Raw genomic sequence first — 24,864 nt, forward strand, 5'->3', positions numbered from 1 at the left:
TTATGTATCTGTGAATTAAATGGTACAGATTAATTAATAGTAAGATGACCAGATTTTCAAAATGAAATCCAGAGAAATGTTTGTTTTACTTTTATGGTTTAATCAGATTATAAAGGAGCAGTATTGCAGTATACTGCTGTATTGTATATTCTCTCAACAGGCAACGAGACAGGGTTCGGCCATGCTAGCCCTGCCCCTACACGTGACTAGCCCAGAAGAGGCAGAGCTCTGGCTAACCTATCTCAGAAAGTTCCCGTATATGTACTTATTTGTTGTATGATTTGCATTAAAACATGTTTTCGGTATGGAAGGTGCTGTAACAGGTTGGTTAGCTCACAAGGTTTCAAGTCATGACTGTATATGCACACTGAACTATGTTGAGTTTCAAGCACATTGTAGATATCACTTTGATGTTATAGCACCATCATATTTCACAGTGTCATGGGGCATTACAAGTATCGCGTCACTTCATTTGGAATTACATACAGAAAAGGTGAGGGGGGCCCTTGTCCAAATGGTTATACTCGTGATGGGGGCAATGTCAATATGGTCGTTAAATTATATTAAAATAAACACACAGACTCTGAGGCATGTAAATAAAAGGCCACAATGTAGCTGAGATCTTGATGACTGGCTGGGGTCCATGATTCGAGATACAAAGGCATAGCCACCGACGTAACATCCCTGTGTTATGGACACGATGCTTGCAAGTCACCAGGGATTCAGCCTACGGTGAGTCTTGCAATTAGCTACTTGTTCTAGTGCCACTCGAATTATCCATACCTCAGACAGACATTTCCGCACGCTTACCAGAGTGGGGCCTCCAGTGCTGATCTTCATGACCTGAAATGCAGAAAAAAAGAAGCAAATCCTTGTGACAGATTTATCCAAAGTCATTGAAGCTCTCCTTTTTAAAAAAATATCATTCTTGCTCATAAGCAACTCCCCTTCATATGTCTAATTTCTTCTGCCCAATCCACAGACCTAAATCCTGGGCACCAGTAGCGTACCTAAAGGGGGATGAGAGGGGCGTGGGGGGGCGGTACACCCCGGGTATCACTCATGATGGCCGCCTAATGCAGGCCCACAGCTTACTGCTCTTGTGTGCCTGTGCACTGTATGAGGAAACTCTTTCCCCGCCCAGGAGCCTATAATTTATTTATGAGTTAATTTATTTTTCCAGATTTCTATTCTTTTCCAGTTGACATACAGATAAAAATTTGTTAAATAAATATTCTGGACAACATTCTTTTTTTTTTGTGTGTGTGGGGGTGCCACATACAGGATCTGCCCCGGGTGCCAAATACTCTAGGTACGCCCATGCTGGGCACTGTGTATGTTAATGATATTCCACACCCAGTCAAGCAGCCCTTCCACTAACCCAGAATCATGGGTTTCTATGTAAACTCAAGAGCCCCTATTGTAAACCGGTAACTTAATGAATTCCCAGTACTCAAGCACACTCATTAATGCTAACTCCTGGGCACAATACCCAGCAAGCTCTAACTACCCCCAAGACATTATATTTACCTGTAAATTATTAAAATGCAGTTGGGCAACCATTTCTTGGTGCTGCCTACTGGTCTATTCTAAGCGTACTGATCCAACCTACCTAACCTGTCCCTACACGGTCAATCCCACTGGGCGCCGATACAGAATTATTGAAGCCTACCTAGTAAGATATCCTGATCATTCTATGCGCTGTCATGCAGTCTTTACATCAATTCTTAATTCAAGAATATTAGGATGACCAAGCAAATGACCCAATTCCTATCATAAATAAAGTATTTTTTTTTACATGCACAAGGTGAGTGATGTTACAATTGTGGAAAGCCTGGCATAATGCTGACCAATATTGCATCACCTGGAATGTTTTGCATAAAAGACAGAAACTACTTTTAACCCTTTCAATACCTTTCTGTTACTCGTCATGCCGGTTCTTGGTTCTTGCTAAGCCAAGAACTTTTATGTGGCTTTATCCAGCACCGTAGTTTCTTTACAGAACATATCATACGGATGCAGGGACTATTAAATGCTATTAAAATAATTGAATTTGGCAGGCTATGTTGTGTGTAGGTGTGATTATAATAACCTTGTATGTTTGCAAAAAACACCCTGAGTCCCTCCTCAAAGAACAGGACCTCCATTGTTCTGCCAGGCAGACTCAAACGGTTGGAGGCCTGAGTTTTGTTTTACAACTAGTGAAGTGTCTGAATCCTTGGAATTCCGCCTTGGTAAGGAGGATTAATCTTCATTCACATTTATATGGTGAGCAAACTAGGAGCATCTGAAAAGCATTGAGGTAGTGCTCATTAAAAGCACGTTCATGATGTCTTCTAAGATATTACATTAGCATAATAGCCAATTGGGCAGAAAGTGGATCCAGCTGTTTTGTGACATTAAGATATAGACTCTTCCATGCAGTCAGTTAATATATACTGTATACACAATTATATTTCACATAAAAAAAACAGATATCTGTGAGAATAGAACAGAAATATACATTTTCATTATATGCCTGTATTCCCATTTATAGACACGGACACATTAATTTGTATGAGTAACTTGTACCTCATCTTCACACCGTTTTCTGTTTTCTCATCTCCTGAAGCCCATGGAGCAGCGCAGATTAGTGGAGTGGGTCCTGACAGAGCTAGTGGGTGTGCACGAAGGAGTGATTTAATTTAATTGGTGCAAGTTTGTTATGGGTGGGGTTAAAACTAAGGGTATATAAGTGGGAGCCATTTTGTAAAGGCTCACTTAACTGTTTTTCCAAATCTGGTTTGTCCCACCCTCCCTCCCTTTGTTAGTGGGTTGTGGAGGTGTCTATCCCGTTATTTCACAGCGGCGGGGATAGTTGGAATAATCTTTTTGGTACACAGGGTTATGGTTTGGTTTTACTAATTATTTTGGTACACTGGGTTTTGGTTTGGTTTTACTAATTTGACTCGGTTCAAGTTAGTTTGGTAGGTTTCGAGCTGGCCTGTTGCTCAGAACCTAGGGTGGTGTAGGGGTGTCTCGGCATGCCCTTGCATGGGTTATTATTTGGTTAACTGGTATGGTGTGGGGGTGTCGTGGTATGCCCCTACAGTAATCAAGGGTTAAGGTGTAGGCACCTGGTATGTGGTGGTGCCCAATGTTATACGGTTAATATGTTTATAATGAGGGGTCATTGTTTATGAAGGGGAAATATGTTATCTCTGTTTAATTGTGATGGTCTGATTTGACGATGACCTTTAAATATTGTAAATGTTAATAAAGAAATTATATTTGCACTCAATAGGGATATCTGTGTCTTTTTTGGGGGAAAGGTGTTGGGAGTTATGGGTACGGTCATCCAGGGGGCACATTCGATTATGTGCCTGTCATAGTATTCATTCTATTGAATGAACATTGAACATATTTACATATTTACCATCCCAATGATTTACTGATTTACATGTAAATTATGTTTTTCTTTGTTAGATTATTCCTAATGTCTTAGACTGCAAACTGTTAAAATACAGGGCAGGTTCTAGGCCCTGTGTAAATTAATTAGAAAAATCATATTCCTTTCCCCTGGCACAAACCCTCTCCAGTCATATTTTATATTCCTCCTAGCTATTCATAACTTTGCTAATCTGTTTGGTGTCATTTAACACATACCTTTCCTTTGGAGAAGGGAAAGCACACCGTGCTACTATAGAGCAGCAAGTAAATATAACTGCTTCATCAAGCCACAACTTTAGCTACTTGTAACAATAAAAAGTCACCTGAGTTTTACCTAAGACCAGCTTACTTGTGGTAGGTGAGCAAGGTAGACATTCTCAAAGTTGGCCAACATTTTGATGACTTTCTGTGACCATGCGCGAAGGTGTGATTCTGGTAATTGTTTAGTAATACACTAGTGTTTGGCATCAGTAATGTTTTTTTATATCTATTGGACTGTTTGGGGAATTTTGTTTTTCTACATTGCTAACAGGAATCTGTGCTCCTATAAATAAAGCAGCAACAAAAGAAACGTTTAAAACAGCATCTGAATAACAATTAAAATCCTGTGAGATTGCTTCAATGATCCCTGAAATGAAAACAGAGAATCAGACATTTTATTTTTATTTTTTCTATACAAGGATATAGTAATTGCAGGAGCCCATGTTATCAATCTAATGAAAATGCTTATTCTAGGCATATAGGGAACATCCCAGGAAAAGGATAGCCTGTAATTTACAAAAAAAGAACTGTTGCAACACTGTGAATTTATATTCTTTTTAGTTTTTTTTTTCTTGGGGGGGGTGAAGAGTGAATGATTGATGTATATTTTTCTTTGTCAAGAAACTGTTGGTTTTGATCGTAGTACAGCGAAAATTGTTAAAGAGAGAGCAATTGTTGGCAAGAGAGGACCCTCCTCATGTACAAATCAATAAATACAATGTCAACATTTTTTATTTTATAATATCTAATGTGTAATGGAGGAGGCTTACAATTGCAGATGTAATCGCTCTATTTTAAGGGACCATGCAGTCTAACCGAGAATGCATATTCTTTTAAGTCACTTTATCTACAGCTCCAACTGAGAACCACAAGTCTTGTTTTGAATGAGCACGTGGTTATTAATTAATCATTTTTTGGTCATTTACAGCTTTTATATGGGATCTTTATGCAAGATGATACAAACATAATTTTGGACTCTATTTCCCTCTCTCTCTTGAAAATTGTCATCCTGCCCTAATAAACCATTACTTCTATTGTGTTGTTTAGATGAAGAGGCTGGAAGTTCATGTCCTTCTATGTTAGTACAAGCAACAATTGGTTTTATAGAAACGCCTTATAAAAATAAGTGTGTATCCTTTTAACTGATTGACTCGTAATATTTTCATATTGACATAGTCATTTTTAGTGAATTCAGAAGCTCTTTCACTTTTCTAATAGAATGAACTTGCAAACCAATCACAGTTTAGCTTATTATAGAGCCCTTTTCGTTTTTTAGCTTGGAAATTTTTCTTCAAGCTCTTAAAATACTAAGGACAACATTGCCTACTATTATGTTCCATAGACAGGAACAGCATGGGCTCTGTCTTCGTATGGTAAAATAAGTAGCCTAAGCCATAGACATTACCCACCAGAGGTCTAATCGTGGTCACAAAAGTTGTGGTTTGGAAAACGGCAACACATCATCATCATTAATACAGAATATACTTACAGTATATATTTCAATTTATTTTTTCTTTTAACCGTACCCATTATTGCTGGTATTTCTCTCAAAGAAACCTTGCTCTCTTATTAAGAAAATCTCCCTGCAAAGTTTTTGTCCAGTTGTAGGGTGCCTAAATAAGCACAAAAAAATTATTACCAATTCATTTTGCTTTTTCACAGCCAAAAGCAGTGCGGAAACATGTTTCTGGCAGAAGTGAGGTTTATAAAGTCCCTTCTTTTTTGCAGTTGCTATTTGTGGGCTGTGTGTAAAAGCCAGTTTTATACGGAAGGCTGTTGTGTTTTCCATATAAATAACTCCATATATTTCCCCTTTGAAGTGACTCTTTTTGCTTTCAAAATGAGGTCATAAAACAGGATAAGTAATGGGTTTTGAAACCAGATGTAGTAAAACATAAAATTTAAACCTACTCAGTTTGGGATTTATGACTTATAGCGAGGCTAATCATTATGGCATGAAACACGGAGAGCTCTTGCAAAAATGTCAGGCATTAGCCAAGGAGTATGCGGTGTAATATTATAGATACTCACGTCCTAGAGGACACAATGCTCCAAATTAAAATGCTTCTGGTATTGTATGATTTTAGAAAATGTTGATCTGGCTATTATTATTGTTATTTCTATGGGTAATAAACCAACCCTCAATGCATATTAATTTAGTTATTGAGAGCTGACACGCTGCTTGTCTACCTGACTGATGTGTCAGATTGTGTCTCATTTTTTTCTAAAGTTTTGGAGTATGTAAATGTTTTTGAGCAATGTGCAGTATTATTATTTATCGGTTTATATACTACCATTATCAAAGACCTGCATCGGTATAAAAAGTTGCACGTTATAGTAAATCAGTTACATAAATCATTAGTACAGGTTCGTAAAAACCTGCCCCCAAACATTTTCTCCATCCCAGTCCCCAAAAAAGAAAAGTGTAATGGGTGCGGGCATGGAGGGAAAACTGATTGCTTAATAAACAGGCTGAGTCAGTTCCACTGTGGTTTTCAGAGCCATAATAATAATTGTTATTATTATTAGTATTGCCTGGTGGATGTGTGACATTAGTAGCTGATGTGGGCAGAATGTGAAGACACACCCAACCTCATTCATCCATAATGGAGATTCACAAGGATGAAAATATTCACCTGGAGAAATATACACCAAGGCCACACAAACATATAACATAATGCAGACTATCTATAGCTTTTATAATTCACAAAACAATATGTACTTCAGTGGTCTAAATGCAGACAGATCATGTCAGTAAGTGCACCCAGAGTCTCTGTTTTGGGGAATGAGTATAGGGCAAGCAAACCCTTGATGGTGTCATCTATTAAAGCTTTCAAATATTTCATCATACCTTAGAGTCCTCCAAGTTGTACGTTGGCAATATCAGTAAGATCAGTCCTAATGATAATTAGACAAGAAGAGGATCCATGATGAGGCTTCAAGGTGGAAAGTATTGATGCACACGTTGTCTATTGAGTATGCATATGAATTATTTTTATGTTATATACATATTAAATGAATAAAGCTATACATATGTAATAGCCCATTACTTTTTTGTCATATGAATAGACCACAAAGAAAGGTCGAGGCGAGGACCCACAAACACAAGGGTTTTGAAAAATGGAAGATGTATACTTTTACATGAATGGCAGAACATTGTTTATACTGGCTTGTCATAGCCTTTAGTTCATCAAGTTCTATACCTGTCATAAAATAGTATATGTATGCATTTATGTATACGTTTATTTTGATTGTTCTGAAATGAGATGCTACATCTCATTTCAGAATATCCTTATGCTCTCTTATCCCTTTATTGCTATAGGCCCTTGAATCCTACAGCACACATACTAGGTACCTGGTTTATGTATGGCTTTGGCAGTCATTTTTTTCTTTCTCACAAAAGAGAGATCTGCAGTTTGTTCCCACGGTTGTCATGAAAGGGTGTATAAGTCAGGTTTAACATATTTAAGTGTCAAAGGGATCAGGAATAGGATTACTGCTTCAGTTAAGTCATTAAGTCTTCTATCTGAAGAAGAGATCTGTGGGGTACAGAAAGCTTATGTAACAGCATATTTTCTGTGTTGGCCCAATAAAAGGTATCAACGTTGGCTACAAGACTCCATTTTCTCTTGGGTTTATATGGCTATATTCTGTTCTCTCCTGTGGTAAACTATCTTTGTTTTATAATCCAACATTCTAGATGCTCTGTAACAACTTTTTTGTGTATCTTTCAGACAAAACCGAGGAAAAGCTTCTAGTAATTTCAGTCAGTACTGACTTTGCTTTATGGCTTCTATGATTGAGTTTAACAGAAATCGCATATGGATGTATCATGCCATGTCTGCAACAGCCTTAGGTTTCTAGAGTGTGGGTGTTACAGGAAAGTGCAACAATCTGTGGTAAATTATTACATGGCCGTTGCCTTGTTATCCAAGCTGCCATCAAACTATATTAAATGTTGTGCTTCCTTTAAAACAGTCCCCAATCTCCATGGATTAACATTTGGACAATTAAGATTTACCCCTGCATAATACACCAATGCTTTCGCCAACCAGAGACATCAGTGGTTTCTTCTTTAGATGGACTCAAAAGTTATGGCATAAACATGTTTGACTAAACATTACAGTAATGATTTTTTTTCATGCGATTTTTATGGAGTGGGGTGTTTGTATTTGCATGACAATTTATGTTCTACTGTAGTTAATGTGCTTTAGGTCAGAGCTGGCTCTTTAACATTTCAAGACAAAGAGACTATGAGCAGGTTACGCTATATGTAAGTTAACATATTTTAAGAAATAACGAACTTAGTTTAGGGGCATTCATTAGGTTGCCTCGTACACAATCTACGGCTATAATAACCTCTAAAATATTCTAACTAGAATTATTATTATTTCCTTTGATCCAAAGAGGAGAGTTTACAGTAGTTTTAATGTGCATAAAAGCTAATGTGCCTATTCTTTGAATGATAATAGCTGTCAGATCTTAGTATCCAACCTCTATCTCTTTTGAAATCAATATATTCTAAATTGCCATAATCATCTATAACTGCATATTTGTTTCTGGACGGCAAAACCGCTGGTGTATTTTGCAGGAGTAAATCTTCATTGTCTAAATGTTAATTTATGGAGATTGGAACTCTTTTAAAAGAAATACAATGTATCTGTGTCTGGATAAAAAAAAATACACATCAACAAGGAATACTTGCCAGATATTGTATCCTTGTTCAATGAAGTCAGCCCTTTTTGAGCAGTGGAAAAAAATATCATATCTAATTTAACCCAATGTTATGTACATGCACGACCTAGTTGCAGGCATTAGGTTCCTTAAAAACTCTATGAAAACAGAAATCCACCAATACGGAATCACTGACCTTATGGAGAAAGGGGGGTCAGGTTCTTGTGGGACCCTGATCACCGTACTCATCGCTTCTGTACCCTTTTTGTGAAAAAAAGACCCCAAACAGGTTATTTATATACTGAGGATTTTGTCATTAAGTACTATTTTTGTTATAGTACAATAGTTACATTTTTTGATGTACCTCACTCACCTATTCCCTCATTTATTTTTTATCATTTCACAAAATGAGTGAACAGACAAAAAATAATTTCAATATTTGTTGTGACCGCCCTTTGCCTTCAAAACAGAATCAATTCTTCTAGGTACACTTGCACAGAGTTTTTTTTTAAAAAAAGTTTGGCAGATAGATTTTCAAAACATCTTGGAGAACTTACCACAGTTCTTCTGTGGATTTAGGCAGCCTCAGTGATCAGGGCTATGTGGGACCCATACCATCGCTTCCAGGACTCCTTGTTCTTCTTTACAGTGAAGATAGTTCTAAATAGACTTGGGCGCCGGCCAACTCTTCGTGTTCGTCTTTGTGGGGGAAAAGATCTTCGTATTCCAGATAGCAGAGGAGGCCATCAACCAATGAAGTACACCTATACTCAGGGCCGGCCCAAGACATAATGTCGACTAGGGCGAAGTTTAAAATGCCCCCCCCCCGGCGGCGGCATTTTAAATTTCGCCCCATTAGTCATTATCTACCCTTCCTCTCCGTCTCTCCTATTATCTACCCTTCCTCTCCCTCTCCCCTATTATCTACCCTTCCTCTTCCTCCCCCCTATTATCCACCCCCCCCTTTGTACTTACCTTGCAGCAGTCCAGCGGTGAGTCTCCCTGCTCTGCCACGGTGCGCACTGCTTTACTGCTGAGCGCCGGAAATTACATCATTTACCGGCGCTCAGCATTACAAGCCGGCACCGAGACCGAGGTGGAGGGCTCGCAGAGGAGAGGGGCGCTGAGTGGTTAAGAGAAAACCACTCGGCGCCCCTCTCTCTCCTCCACTAAATAGCGCTTGGGGCGGCAAAGTGCCTCTTCAAAAGTGCCGCCTGGGGCAATTACCCCACTCTGCTCCATTGTAGGGCCGGCCCTGCCTATACTTCATTGGTTGATGGCAGACGAGCCCCCTGCTGGTGACCAATAGAGTCGCTCACACAGACTTTTAAAATCCTGGTGCAGCAACTTGGCCGGCAGAGACCACTGGTCTCCCCGCTCCAACAGTAAAAGGTCCATACAAGCGACTTTATTGGTCATTTGTACAGACTTTTAACTGTTGGAACAGCCCTGATAGCGAACCTATGGATTTCCGCTCCTGTTACGCAGCATTGCAGGGGTTAACGGGAACGGAAATCCGTAGGTTCTCCGTCAGGAGTTAAAAAGGCTGTGCGAGTGAGCCTATTGGTCGCCTGCAGGGGCCTCCTCTGGGATCAACCAATTTGTTGATGCCAGAGGAGGCCCCTACAGGCTACCAATAGAGTGGTTCGCACGGCCCTTTAACCGAACCAAAACCGAAAATGATCCCCCCTCCTTAAAAAAAAGATAACCACACTTTAAAAGTAATTATTAAAAGTTAGCAACACACAAAAATGGGGCAATAAATGCAGAAACAATATTCATTAATGGGTGGGATGGGCTGTAGAATTTCTGGGTCCCCTTGGATTCTGCCCTGGTTGAACCTGCACTATGAATCCCCATTAATACATCTGTATAGGATCCCTCAGGTCCGGGTTTATGCCTTATGTATAGGCAACCTGTTTTGGTTTAAAAAGCATAATATATTTCCCCGGAACTCCTAGAAAATTGAGTACTTAGCCTTTGGAATTTGCACTTGGCTAAGAGGTTGATGTATCTTCCCTGTATAAACTATCCATGCAGAGATATGTGAAAAAAGTTACACCTACGTAATTCCCAAGCAGCTGTAAAGTCAGTGCTAGCTAATTACCAAACAAACACTAAAAAAACCCAACAGTGCTAAGAAAAATTTTACTAAGCCTTGAAATGTACCAAACACCACAGTAAAAACCTCAACTTTAATTGAACCGGAGACACACAAACACTTCTGCCCAGAAAACTGTGAACAAACTCCTCTAACAGCAGCACATGTTTGATAACCTGGAACTAAGCAACTTTAACAATGAAGGTCCATGATACCTAGTAGTTATTGAAGGAACTACTAAAAAGGGAACATTAGATTTAGGCCAGTAAATTAGACTTTTTAAATATTTGCTTTGTGAAAACAGTTATCTTACAACTTCTGCATAGTATTTCAGTATAAGTCCATCAATTTCAACTTTTCAAACTACCTCCATTTGTTGATTGTTGGTTGTTAATATATCAATTTAGTGGCTACTGCTATGTATGGTTCTACTGAAAATATAGCAAACCTTTTTTTTTTAAAGTACTTTAAGAATTTACCAACAAAACTTATATTCTGAGTAACTCTATATTTTATGTAACTTTACTAATAGGTCTTCATTAGACACACTCCAATCTTTTGCAATCAGTGGATCATGAAGTAATCTAAAGCTCTAGTGGACCTGCACCCAAACCATGGTCTTTTTTGTATAACCAAGACTCCTGACAATTTCAAGTGTTGAAATGTGTACCAATGATAATTACAGCTTCCGTGAGGTTAACAAGAAAAAGTTTTTATCCCTTGAGCATTAAATACAGTGCTTTAATTATTTTCCAATCATTTCCATTTATCTTCAGATCCAGAGGCTGCCATAGTTGTTGCTCATATCATCATTTGGGTGGCCTACCTTGCTCAAGAACCACACTAAGCTGATTCTTTACAGCAATCCTAATGAAGTCTGTTACTCCATATACTTTCATTAGTCAGAACAAAGAGGCAGCTGCCTGAGAACATTATATTAAGTTTAAAAAAACAAAACAGCACACTCTTTTTTAAAACTTGTTTTCAATTTGTCACTAGTAATAATAGAGTGGTGAAAGATCCCCTATAACATCTCCAAAAACAACTACACTGAGTGAACCCCCCCCCACCATCAATAATTTCTGGAGGGTCCTGTATGCACCGATAAAGAATATATATATAAATATATATTGCTGTACTTGTGTCTGAAATAATATATGGAAACTATGTCAATAGCCATTTTCAGTCATTTTCCAGTCAATACTACAAAGAAAACACGGAACAATTAAATAGGAATCCAGGCATAATACAAATAGATTTTTTTGTTAATAATCAGGTGTCATCAACAGAATCAACAGTGTATATCAGAGCTACTGTGAACCAGTGTCAGCTGTCAAACATATAGCACATACTTTCCTGGTTACTGCAACTTATTTCCACTTATTTCAAGAAATGGAAATAAATGTTTGGACAGAAGCTTTGTCTGATCTTCCTGTTGATCTTGATTGTGGTTTTAACTCAAAAAGGAGCATCTGTTGGTGAAGATGTCTGCACAGGTGTGTGGATAAAGTACTTGTATGGGTGTGGATTTTAACATTAATAACTTTCTTAAATGTCTGAAATCATGTCATGAATTATTTCAAGCCTAACATATTCGCATTGTTTGACATTTCAATGCCCTTTTTTTTAATACCATAGTTTGGTGCTTTGTGATTTTTTTTTTTTTTTTTAAATAAATGCAAGTTTAATGAAGTTTATTGAATGTAAAAACACTAAACAGAATAATGACAAAAGAATGAGATAAGAGAGGGGGGCAAAATAAACAAGTATTCTCAATTTGCATTGTATTCACCATTTTCTAAGATAACATTTTTTAGTTGTTGATTCTGTATTTGAAAAGAGAAATCGGTGTTTTAGAATACATTAAATGAACACGGTATTGAGTTAAATGTAGGATTAGAATTTAAGTTAAAATTCTTACATTATAAGTGTAGGGAGCAATGAAGGGAAGTAGAGACATATGGCAGAAGATGGCAAGGCTATCAAACTAATTACTTTCTTTAGCTAACAATTCTCTTTTCCTTAGTTCGACCTTACATAGACTACCAGAGCCAATCACTTTCCAATACCAGAAGTGGATGACTTGATGGTGTCCCAAATCCCTCCATTCCTCTTTCATCCCACGATGGCCCTCTTTTACTATTATCTCAATTTTCTTGGGAATGTATCCCAGTGTGCTAAAGCCCTAAACATTACAATAATGTGTATAGAAAAAGCAGCAATTGGGTTTGTGAGTGAAATGGTGTAAATAAAATACATTATTATTCTTCCAAATGCCTTACTCAGTTAAATAAATAACCGAAATCTAGAGATCACAAAGCCACATAAAGAGTTTTGTTAAAGCCCTGCCCCAGCTACATCCGGAACCGCATTCTCTAAAAAACAGGCCCATCTTTGACCAGTTGAAATGGAGAGTATGGTACTGAACATGTAGGTTTTGAGTAGCTTAATTCAAAATGAATTATTACCTCTGAGGGGAGTCCCTTCCTGGTAGCAGAGCCTCTCAAAGGGGGGCAGCTCCCTCAATAGTACTCGGCTGCATGGGACGCGTGCCTACGAAATGGGACACTTGCACAGAATGAAACCTCTCCAATCCTGTAGGGCATAAGTCTGGAAGCAACTGCTGTAGGGAAAGCACCATGTGAGACAACATGAGAGACCCTTACTGAACGGGGTATCTGCAAAAAAGTCTATCGACCTCTGTTTTATACCCATCAGAAAGTTCAGATTCTGGGTGAGAGAAGCATCGTCAAGGGGTAGGTTAAAAGATGCCCCCCACCTCTCACCAAATGCCAAATGCAAAGTGTAGCCCCCCCAAAATGGGTATGCAGAGAACCACCAACCTAAATGCTTGATCCACAGGCAGTTTTCCAATGTGATCACGGGCCGAAATTATTCTAGTCCACTCCATGATCTGAAGCTAATTAGAGGCCCAATAATATTTCTGTATGTCTGGAAGAGCTAGATCACCATTCTGCTTAGGGAGAGTTAGTACCTTGAAACACAACATAGGGGAAGAGCCTTGCCAGACAAATTTAAGCATTGTCAAATTAAGATCATGGAAGAAGGTAGGCGGAAAGTAGATAGGAATTGTTTGGAATAGGTAAAGGAATCTGGGTAATAAATTCCTTTTAAGAGCATTAATGCACCCATACCATGGGAGATGAGGGATTACCCTGGACTAATGTCTTGTTCGTGAGTGGAAGCCAAGACCCCAAGATTTACTTGAGAACCAGCTGCCCAAATTCCTTGTCCAGATGCCCAGGTACTTTAGTTTCTCCTGGCACCACCTGAAGGGAAAAGAAGAAAGGTAGAAACAGACCAAGGAGAGGTTTAACGTTTCTGATTTGTCCCAATTAGTTTTATAATTTGAAAGGTTCCTGTATTGATCCAATTCAGCCATTGTATTTGGCTTGGAAAGCAGCGGCCGTGATTTTATGATGTTGGTTCCATTCCATTTTTGATAAAATATTTTGCAGGGATTGATATGGTGTGGAATACGTGTATAATGTAAAGCTGTGATGTCCTTAGTTATGTGGTCTATAACACATTATTAGTACTGTTGAATTCTATCCTCAAAAACGTAATTGTCATGTGACACAAAAGACACATGAGAACTGAATAAACGTAAAAAGAACGGTGTTCTTCAGAGGAAGACTGAATAGTGCTGTTAGTGTCTTAATATATCAGATTTATTGGCAGATCAATGACACTTTAGCTTGGGATGCTGAATCTACCAATTTAAAATTCCACTGATGATAGCATTAGTAAATATCAGAAACAAAGCAGAACATGGCTAACTTACCAGCGAGGTCACCTTTGGAAACAGTCATATGCATATGAACCTCTTTTTGTACATGTTTCGGCTCTGTATACAGTTAGCTTTATTTGTGTAACTCTTTTTAAATATCTATTTTAATATTTGTTTAGTCATAATACAATAAGTTAGACAATTAATTGACCAGTAAAGTCAAATTTCCTCATTTTAAATATATTAAAATTACAGAAAAATGCTTTGGAACACATTTCTTTTGCTCCTAATGTCACACCATAAGCATACTGGCAAAATGGTGACTGCTGAGCTTATGCATCAGGTTGGTCAACTGAAAGCATTTAAGCGTGATATCTTTTTTTTTTTTTTACTTAAAATGTTTTGTAGCTTTACATAAATTTTTTCATTTTATGTTTTTCCAATGTAAGGTATAGAACATTTCACATTTCTCATACAGGGATGTGTCCGCTGTCCCACATCACTTGATGACAACTTTTTACATACCCATGCCTATGGCAAAGAAAGAAGACGTTGTATGGAAGGACTCAAGAAGTGTTTGTTTTCTATGATTGTTTATTCACTGGGAATTTAACTCAGTGTTGGCTTTCCAAGTTTCTCATTCACATTATTTATTTTTGTATTAAATTCACAAACTGTGAGTTAGAGCAAGCATACAACTTTGGCTGTTTGCATCAATGTAACTTTTTTTTATAAATATTTAGTTTAAATGTTTATATTAAATGTGTATATTAGTATGTGTGCATGTGTGTTAGTGTTGAGTGTCTCGATGTGTGTGTTAGTGTTGAGTGTCTAGTTGTGATGGTGTGAATGTGTGCGTGTGTTAGTGCAAGTGTCTGGATATGTGTGTCTGGGTGTGTGTTAGTGTGAGTGCCCGTCCCAAGGCCAGGCCCTGGATCCACACCTGGCTCAGCAGGGAAGCTGCGTGTACCGCCACAGAGCAGTGAGAGTGAGGCCTCGCACTCCCACCACAAAACCTCTGCAAGGTAAGTGATGGGGGGCAAAGACAGTGAGAAAGGAGAGAGATAGTAGGAAATTAAGTGTGCAATCTGGGTGCTGGGCACGTCTTATATGTGCAATATGGGTGCCGGGGCTGGCTTTGGGGTGTGCGACCTTTAATCTATGTCTGCAATGTAGGCACCATCAACACAGAAAGGCGGGTCATGTGTATGATGGGTGGTATACAAGGGGCAGCAAAATGAGGGTGGCAAAAATCCTTGCATCAGCCCTGGTGGGATGTTAATATTGCTTATTTTAATCCTTACTGTAGACACTGTTATGTAGGTTTATTTAATGTGTAGTAACTAAAATCTTAGAATTGGGAAAAATGACAGATTTGCTTTAATTTTCTCTGTGATGTTTGGTTAAATAAGTGTAATCATATTTTATTGTGTTTATAATTTGCCTAAGGTCCCAAGGAGCTAACACAGGAATTAGAGCAGTCTCACATTCAGAATGTCAGTCAAATTAGTTATTCCCTCTATACCAGAGGGTCAGGCTGCCAAAAGCCTTGGCAAGGAACACGGTTTACTTTATTTTAATTGCAATACAAATTGGGTCATGGGACATCAGCATTCATGAAATTGTATCAGTTAAATCCAAATTAAATGGCAGGAATATGTTGAGGGATAGTGGGTTAGTGGTCAGCCCAAACCATTATAAAGGATAAACAGAATCAATGTAATTTACCAGAACATGTATAAATCAAAGGTAACAACTGAAAAGATTTTAAGACATTTCATCACCACAATTCCAGAAAGTCATCAGTGAACATTTATTTAAATGACAAACTTGGATTCCAGTGGTTGTGGCCTTGGGCCCAATGGTTTCCTATTTAGGGGCCCAAACGCCTCAGTAATCTGGCTGAAGAACTTCTGTGGTGTGTGCTCCTTGGTTACGGCAGTTATGACGCTAAGGGCTTGTGAGTAAATAATTATTCTGGATTAGTAAAACAAGTCACAACAAAGTATATGATTCTGATTGCATTCAGTGCATTCAGCCTTTTGTATGCAACCGCTAGCATTGGTCTACACTCAATACCATTGGTAAGCTGGACATGGACAGGTCCCTTACTAACATTTGTAATATGTCAAAAACTATTGTGTTGAAGAATAAGAATTCCATGAGATGTAATAATTGTGATCTGCTTTAGATCAGCTTTATGTCGTATAGCAAAATAAATTATTATTTTTACGTTATAAATGAATAGTGTCTTCTGCAATGGAGGGCCTCATACAGGTCATGGACAACTCTCAGGTCTTCCTGTTGACTCTGGAATGGTGGACATATCATGAGTTAGGTGCTACAAAAACATTGGTAAACAGGAAAAGTGTAAAATTATTTTTTTAGACAATTAATTAGAATGTTAGCATTTGCTGTGTTGGTGCTATTGGCAGTTTGATGGCATGTTCATCTTATACTTGGGCGGATCTATTTACTTCACTTATATTGACATGAGTTCATGGACTCTGAAATATGCTTGCATTACATCGAGCCTTTAATGGTGTATATAAAGATATATGGATTAACACCTAGATTGTAAATTCCTGCGGGAACAGGGCCCTTCATTCCTCTTGTATCTGTATGTCAATTGTTGTATTGTATCTGTAACCTTTTCACCTTGTACAGCGCTGTGGAATCTGTCAGCGCTTTAGAAATAAATAATAATAATAATAACACTAAATGGACCATAGCTGGGGCAAGTGGCAGATCTGGTGGTCAACATACAGCTGCCGCAACTAAATGCACATTGAAAATTCCAACACACAATGACACTCGCCAAAGCGAAGTAGATCACAAAAGGACAAAGAAAAAAGGTCAAATTGCCATTGCCCTCCAAGTTTTACTTTTACTCCAAAGCTGTAATTGGAGGGCTATTTAACCCCTCAGAACATAGAGAAACATTGCCTGTGATGGTGCCTTGTGCATTGTGGCATCCATATTTGATTATCATGTTTGTCTGACCTTTGACTTGTTTGTGACCTCCCGCTTTCTCCAGTCCCTAACCTCGGCTGCGTTTTGACCTCGAGACATCTCTACCTGCTACCCGGCTATTGACCTTGGCTACATTTTCACCTTAAGAGATCTCTACCTACTACCCAGCTTCTGACCTCGGCTGCGTTTGACTTCTCCTGCTTTCTCCAGCCCAAGACCTCCACCATACTTAACCTGATGGTCTATCTTGTCCCTGGCTTCAACCAGAGAGTATTTTGTATTTTGCCATGTTATTTCCACCAGGTTGGCTGATGAACATTTACTCTACCCTTCCGTTACAAGATGGTTCTACCCACTACCAACCTCTGGTTACATCACCCTATTGTCTAGGAGACATATACACCTGTCCACAACTAAATGATATAGACAACGAAGGGGCATCTGCGGAAATTGTTCCTATTTTCAAATCTCTACCCACCATTGTCATCTAATGCTATCAGTAAGACTTGCCCGAACAACCTCCAGTCTTCCCTTACAGCTGACCTGTTACCTTTGGCTGTCTCGAGCTCCAAACGGACAGTGACTACACTTTCTCCCAGGATCCTGCATTGTTGGTCCTCCTAGTGTGACAAAATGTTTCTGCTTCTGCTCAAACCTAAAAAGGCTACTTCTGATGGCCATAATCTTCAAATCGTAGCAACTCTCTTGTCAATCACGCCCTCCTCCCTTCTCAACAATGTGCCAGAAAACAGCCAGCTACCATACTTTGTTGACATTCTATGCCACATACTGTACAACCTATAATGTAGACAGCAAATCTTTATAAATAACACCTTTTGGAAACCATAGCTAAGCAAACCTTCAGGCTGCACTGCAATGCTACCACAGGCATACCTTGTTGTTATTTGGTAGTGGCAGTGCTTTAAACTGATGTGTGTCAATATCATCAATGATGCCATAAACTAGAGTGATTTGCCATAGTCGGGTTGGACTGGAACCTTTCCACATAGCACAACTGAAACCATTGATTTCCTGGCAGTGCTAAGAACATGTACTCTTAGGGTTATATATTAAGAATTCCCACAAGACAGGGCGATATTTTTGTCAACTACTACAATATATTTTTTTGAAAAAACGCATTTATTCCACCGCTATTTCTCTTGAAAGAAAATCTCCCAATAAAGGAAATGTTGTAGTTAATTTACTAAGAGGTAGAAAACATCACTTGTTTCTATAAAGTGTATATATACTGAAACTGAATAGGTTCTGTAAACTAGCAGAATCGTTTTCAATTGAACTGTCAATCCTCAGGGTTTTTTTGCCTCTTAGCAAATCAACCACAATATCTCTCAATGGACAAAAGAAGGATTATTAGAAGATCTTGTGGGTGTAGGAAAGGGGGGAGAGACAGTGCTTAGTATTATGATTCCCTGCTAGATCTGTGCGTATATATATATATATAAGTACACACAACACAGGGTTTTTAACCATTTCAGTACCTAAGCTAAATGCTTCTGGCAATAATTTAGAAGATTCAAATGTAGCTTCTCAACTGGCAAGGTGGCAAAAGCCAACAGTGGTAGGGTTAACAAAATAGAGACGTCGGCTTCTTTGAGCCCTCCCTCCCTCCACCAATAGGATAAGACATGAGATAATGAGGCCACAACAGGTTCCTTTGCGGCAATTCTCTCCCTTTTTCCCATGCACCAATTCCGTATCCAGTGTAGAGAGACACTGTGCCGCCCTACTCAAATCCAATTTACCCCAAACAAAAGATGATCGACCAAATCCCCCAGTAACAAACCGGTCACCATAGACAATTCGTATAATGTTTGGTTTTTATTCATTTCGAGACTAATTAACTTGAATCCCCCACTCTTCCCTGTACAGTGCCCAATTAATTTGCAATGCATGTCAAAGGGCTTCGGCCTTTCTGAGTCTCTCAAAAGCTTTGTTGAGAATTGTATTGATCTAACTACAGTTTCCTTCTTAAATTTCCTTTTTTTTTTCTCCTGCATGGACCAAGCTTGAAATTTCTCTGTTAAAAGCTCTGCTTTTCAAACCTTAATAGGATTTTAAAGCCACCGTTTTCCCTCCCCATTTATGTTTGTTTCTAGTGCTCTCCATACACAAACTCCTAAAGGGTCTTAAGAAACCATTGAATTAAACGTATTTATATATGGGAAATCTCTTGATAGAGAGGTGTAAGTATTGTGTCATTTTAAACCTCAATACATTGAAAAGAAACACAAATTATTGATGTATTTAATTCCAAAAGGGATTAGGCCATTTCCTTTAAACTTTTTTTTGCTGCCTAGTAACCCACAGAATCTATTCAGCTTTACCTCCTGGTTATTAAAGCGTTAAAAGTGTACTAGTTATTTTCAGTCTAAAACAACTGAATAGTTAGTGTACATGTATTGATTTTAATAAATAAATATCCAATGTGTTTCTGAACCATGCAATAAACTACAAACATTTTTATCACGTTATGTTGTTGTTTAGGTGTGACATCATCAGAGTTAGAATGTCTCTATGATGTCCATTTGCAGCATTTGTTTTTTTTTTCATTTAGCCATTCGCAGTGTGATAGTTTTAATATTTGTACAAATGCTCTTTAGTGCACAAATCTGCTAGATAAACATGCCAAGGCTCCATCTTCCTGCATTGTGGTAATGTTTTGGTATGGCCTATGGGGAAACAGTAAACATAAAATGTCGTGTTTTTGGGGGGACCCTGGAGGAACCTTTGTCAGATGGAATCCAAAGCATTACATCTAATGTAGGGGCTTCAGATCTAATTTGCCTTTGTGACACTATGTTGGCCAAATAACAATGGACACACAATATTTCTTAATAAATAAATGCTTGCATTTGATGATTAAGTAAGACATTATCAAAAAATGACACAGGAAAATGACGATGGTGCAAATTAAAGAGAAGCCAATATATTGATGAAATAATATCTGCCTTTGTCTCTATATGCGCCCTGTTAATGTCCCATAATGCATGCCATGGTGGATCATTTTCCTGGCGGGCTGAGAATCTGGTGCCTTTTAAGAACAACCTGGCAAGGGTTACATTTGACGGACCCTTTCAGTAGCTTTTCCAGCAACCCAGCTAGAGATTCACGTTCCTATCTCATCATTCATCAGGCGTCAGTGAGCAAGCCAGGACCCTCGGCTTATATAAGACTGTGACCTGGCAAATGCCCTTGGATGATGCCAAGAACTTTATGGGTATAAAGAGAAATAATTATAACTGAAGAGAGAAAATTGTAAGTAAGGGCATAATTTGACCTATTGGGATAGAATAGTAAATCCTATCTGAACTTTCTGGCATACTCACCATTTAATGTATGAGTGTTTGTTTTGTCAAAGCAATATACTGGAAATTGATAGCCATGTAGGGAATTTGTACATATTTTCCATTATGGTGGAAAAGTCACCCAGTGGAAGTATTTAAGGTTAATATAGTAAGGGAATTTAAACATGAATGGTAAAGGCATATACCTATCCTAAATCTGACCAAGGACCGATTAGGGTTTGGGTCTGTAAAGCAATAAAAATGGACAAATTCAACTAGCCTCTAATTGTTTTGATTATTATGATGGTAATATTATTAAAATTACTAGTGATATAAGGGCTGGATTTATGTGTTGTGAGTGAGAGTAAAAACACAAAATAAGGTGGAAAATTCTGGATCTTTAGAGAAGGTGCTCATATATTAGCTCTCAACTGGGAATTAATGAATATTGATTTTACTGACCCAAGTAGGATGTCAGTGACCTTTTGCATAGATCTAGCAAATGAGAGCATAAAGAAGAAAGGTGGGTGGGGAAAGTTGTGGGTTTTCTATGTTTCTAATAGATAGATAGATAGATAGATAGATAGATAGATAGATAGATAGATAGATAGATAGATAGATATAGATAGATAGATAGATAGATAGATAGATAGATAGATAGATAGATAGATACTCTACCTTACAATACAACTGCAAACATTGATAAAAAAGCTTAACAAAACAGAACTTTTAACAGAATAAATGCAATCTGCACAGATGAACAGATTTAAATTAAACATTAGTGGGGATGAAGTATATAAAAAGCCTTTAACTTTTCAATCTGAGTTGCTAATAAATATATCAACCCTTGAGTACAAATTTTAATAGCTTTTTTTTCTCATGCTGTGTTCTGGAAAACCAGTTACCTTGTTTATAGCATATTAGAATTCACAAACTGTTGAATCACTGTAAGAATTGTATCTGCTTTATTTCGTTGGTGGTATTGATGGACTTCTGAGAAGAGTAGGGGGATGTGACACTACATTAATTATTCCGCATCAGGTCTGGGTGGAAGCACTCTCATTAAAAAGTTACTGCCTGAGTATGCATTCTGTGTGTGTGGACATGCAAAGCTGATGGATGGCACCTTAACGCTTTGTCATTTTAATCAATATGAAGTTTTCATTTAGTTGTCTCTCAGATTAACCAGCATTCACTTATAAAAATATAAATGTCACTTAATTATGTATAAAATTATAGCACTGATATAATTAATGTAAAAGGTAGGTTTGTATGAATAACACAAAGGAATAAATCAGCACCTACCCAGTGAATACCATTCATAAAACACCTAAGGCATAAATATGGGGGATTCCGTCAAACTATATGGTCATATATTGCTTAGCTTGCCACTACATCGAAGTCCCTCAAGTGTGGCAAGTCCTTTATAATTTTTCATGGCTATATACAACCTTAGGTTGTGTGCTTACCCTTTTAGTATATTCTTTTTGTGGTGTGCTTTTTTGCAGGTTCTGACCAAACCTTAGGGTTCAACAGCCCCTCCTGCCATACAGGTACCTCATTAATGGTGTCCAGAGTAGCCTATAAATTGGTTGAGAGTCATATTTGGGTTAAAATGCACTGCAGACCCACTGATTCAGCATCTTAGTAAACAATATAGCCGTGAGAATTTAGACTCATCAAACTTGGGATTGTTTGACATAGTGGCGGACTTAGTAATGCATGGCCATATAGTGTAACGGAATGCCCAATATTGATGCCTTGGATTGTTGTGTTTTGAATGGTAATCACTGGGTATGTGATAAATCCACGCTTTGTTTTGTGTATTTATTGGTCATTGTTATTCTAGCAGCAACAAGCAGGGCTCTCTCCACCTAATGTATCGGTTTGTCTTAGTCTGTCAATTCCTGTCTTGTCATATCCCTTGAATTTATGTATTGTATTAAGCGCTGTGTAAACTGTTGGCGCTATATAAATAAAAGATAATAATAATAACCTGGGAATCTGGATGTGTATGACTTTTATGCTTTCTCAGTTGCACGCGCCCCCTTTTTTTGTGTATGCATACCGCCAATGAATTTCTATAGGTTGAAGCATTAAACCTTATGAACATCCGTCATGTCTTAGCATCTAGTACTATATAGTACTATAGCAGTCTAATAGGGTTATGTTTCTTGAAAGGATGCAGATGTTTCTTGAAGAAGAGATGTTTAAAGTTCTGAGAATAATAGAAAAATAAGGTGGATTGTTGTATTAAAAATAGCTTTTACTGTTCTTTTGAAAAAAATACTATTTAAAATTCTAGTGTGAACTAGAGGAATTGATAATATAAGTACTTTGAAGTACTTTGTTAACCTATATTTTACCTTTTCATTATAGTCTGACACTATTAACAGCTCAACAACACTAAATGTGTGAAATGTGACACTCTAATTAGAGAAACAATCTAATTACCCACATGAACAAACACAGCTCTCCTTGGTATTCCTCACGGTACTTTAAAAACAGCCACACAATCACAAAAGAGCAGTGCTGGATAACATAAACACACAAAATAGTGTACTATGCCAATGAAACAGTGAATACATACTGTATACATATATATATATATATATATATATATATATATCTGTATAAAAGCAACACAAGATGATACAATATAGCCCACAAAATGAGAGCCACTTACAATTTAGACAAAAAAGACAAAAGAGTCCACACAGAATAAGTTCTAAGTAGCCAGTAGAGCTAAGGAAATAATATGTAATGCCTCTCAACAGTTTAGCGTCTAGATGCCCCAGCTTCTTCAGGTTTTACATGTGAGACTTTTATTGGGGTCATAACTGACCACCAGGCACACAGGGTAAATTGGGGGCTGGGTACCAGGCCAGAAGGTGTTCATATATACTTGTCATATGTTTAGTTAGATGGGTATGCAGGCTGACATCAAACAATCTAGATCAGTTTCCATGGGGAAGTATAATTCGATTCAATTTAAATTTGGTTATATTATTTACATTATTTGCATTACACAAGTTGAACACCTACATTGACGATCTTTCTGACATTAACAATAGTAATAGTATATATATATACTGTTTTTGCTTTGGACTTTGTAGCAAGTTGAGTAATTACATTTGAAGGTAGGGTGCCATTTTTTCTAAGTAGCCAATGTGTAGACAGGATATTCATTTGTTTAAAAATATGTAGCTCAGATTCATTTATGCAGTATCCTTTTTTAATCTTTTTCCATTGCAGTCTATGTAAAAATACTTGTAATAGATTTATAGCTGGCATTGAATTATATTGAGCAGGGATACCCAAATATATTCAGGTACTCTTAAAGATCTTGCTGAGCAGTTATTTTAAATAGGATCTGTTAACTGCCACAAGCAAGATGTACGTTTTCCAGTGAACTTTCATTATTATAACTGTTCTCTCCAGAAGGTATAATGTGATGCCCAGTCTATCAGGACTATATTTGCCCTTCTCTGGAATAATTATTTGGCTTCCATTTTCCCCCTGAAAAGGGTGTGCAATGTTTCAAAAATGTAAATATGTGTAAATCAGCCTGTACTAAAACATTGCACCTGTATTTCCACCACTATTTTACTATGTTTTGAGAAAAGCAAGGACACAGTTTTCAAGTGTGGCTTTTATTGGCTGGACCCATCACTCATTACCTGTAATCCTTGCTTATGATCAAGGCACTAGATCTGCATTTGGGAGTTTTCTCTGTTGATGTTTACATAGGATTAAAATGCATTACATTTGAGCATAGAGGTCAAAGGTGTTGCTCAGAAGCTCCCATGATGTCTTTTTGGGAGAGGACATAAGACTGTCTGGTATTTAAGGTGATATGGAAAAGTGATAGTATGTGGCCAGGTTTGTATTGCTATAAGTAATGACCTAGGTGTTTAAGCCAGGGATCTGCAACCCGAAATGCTGCTTGGCAGGTCTTCTATGGAATGTGGTACAAATATGAAATTTAAGCTGGAATTTTAATGACAGATAAGTGTTCTCAGCCACCTAAACGTAACAGGTTGCTACTTTTTCTGTAGCATAGTTAACCTTTGAGGTGATTATTAATTATGTTACACTAATATTTTGTGTATATATAATTTAGTGTAACATGGCTCAGAGTGCTGTTTGAAAAGAAATTCCAGATTACAATCTGCTTCCATCCTGTCCCTTTAGCATGTAATATCACAGTTCTATATGGAAAGAAGCAGATTCCAGGAAGCCAACACTTTACCAAATGATATATCCCATGGAAATATATTGATTATCAAAGTATGTCTGCATTTATAAGGGGTAAATGTGCTTCGTCCAATAAAGGCACTGCTTAAATTGTAAAGTTAAAGTTTGTGCTT

At 37.8% G+C, this 24,864-nt stretch overlaps 1 long non-coding RNA gene across 1 annotated transcript in view; it reads right to left on the reverse strand.

Moving 5' to 3' along the window:
- Positions 1 to 506: 506 nt before the first annotated feature.
- The window catches only part of LOC128499920 (uncharacterized), a 38,007-nt gene continuing 13,649 nt past the window's right edge, over positions 507 to 24,864 (reverse strand). The window contains exon 3 of the long non-coding RNA XR_008354837.1: positions 507 to 843. This is a non-coding gene — a long non-coding RNA (uncharacterized LOC128499920). The remainder of the gene's footprint in view (positions 844 to 24,864) is intronic.

Source organism: Spea bombifrons, chromosome 1, assembly GCF_027358695.1.
Source record: "Spea bombifrons isolate aSpeBom1 chromosome 1, aSpeBom1.2.pri, whole genome shotgun sequence".
NCBI lineage: Eukaryota > Metazoa > Chordata > Amphibia > Anura > Pelobatidae > Spea > Spea bombifrons.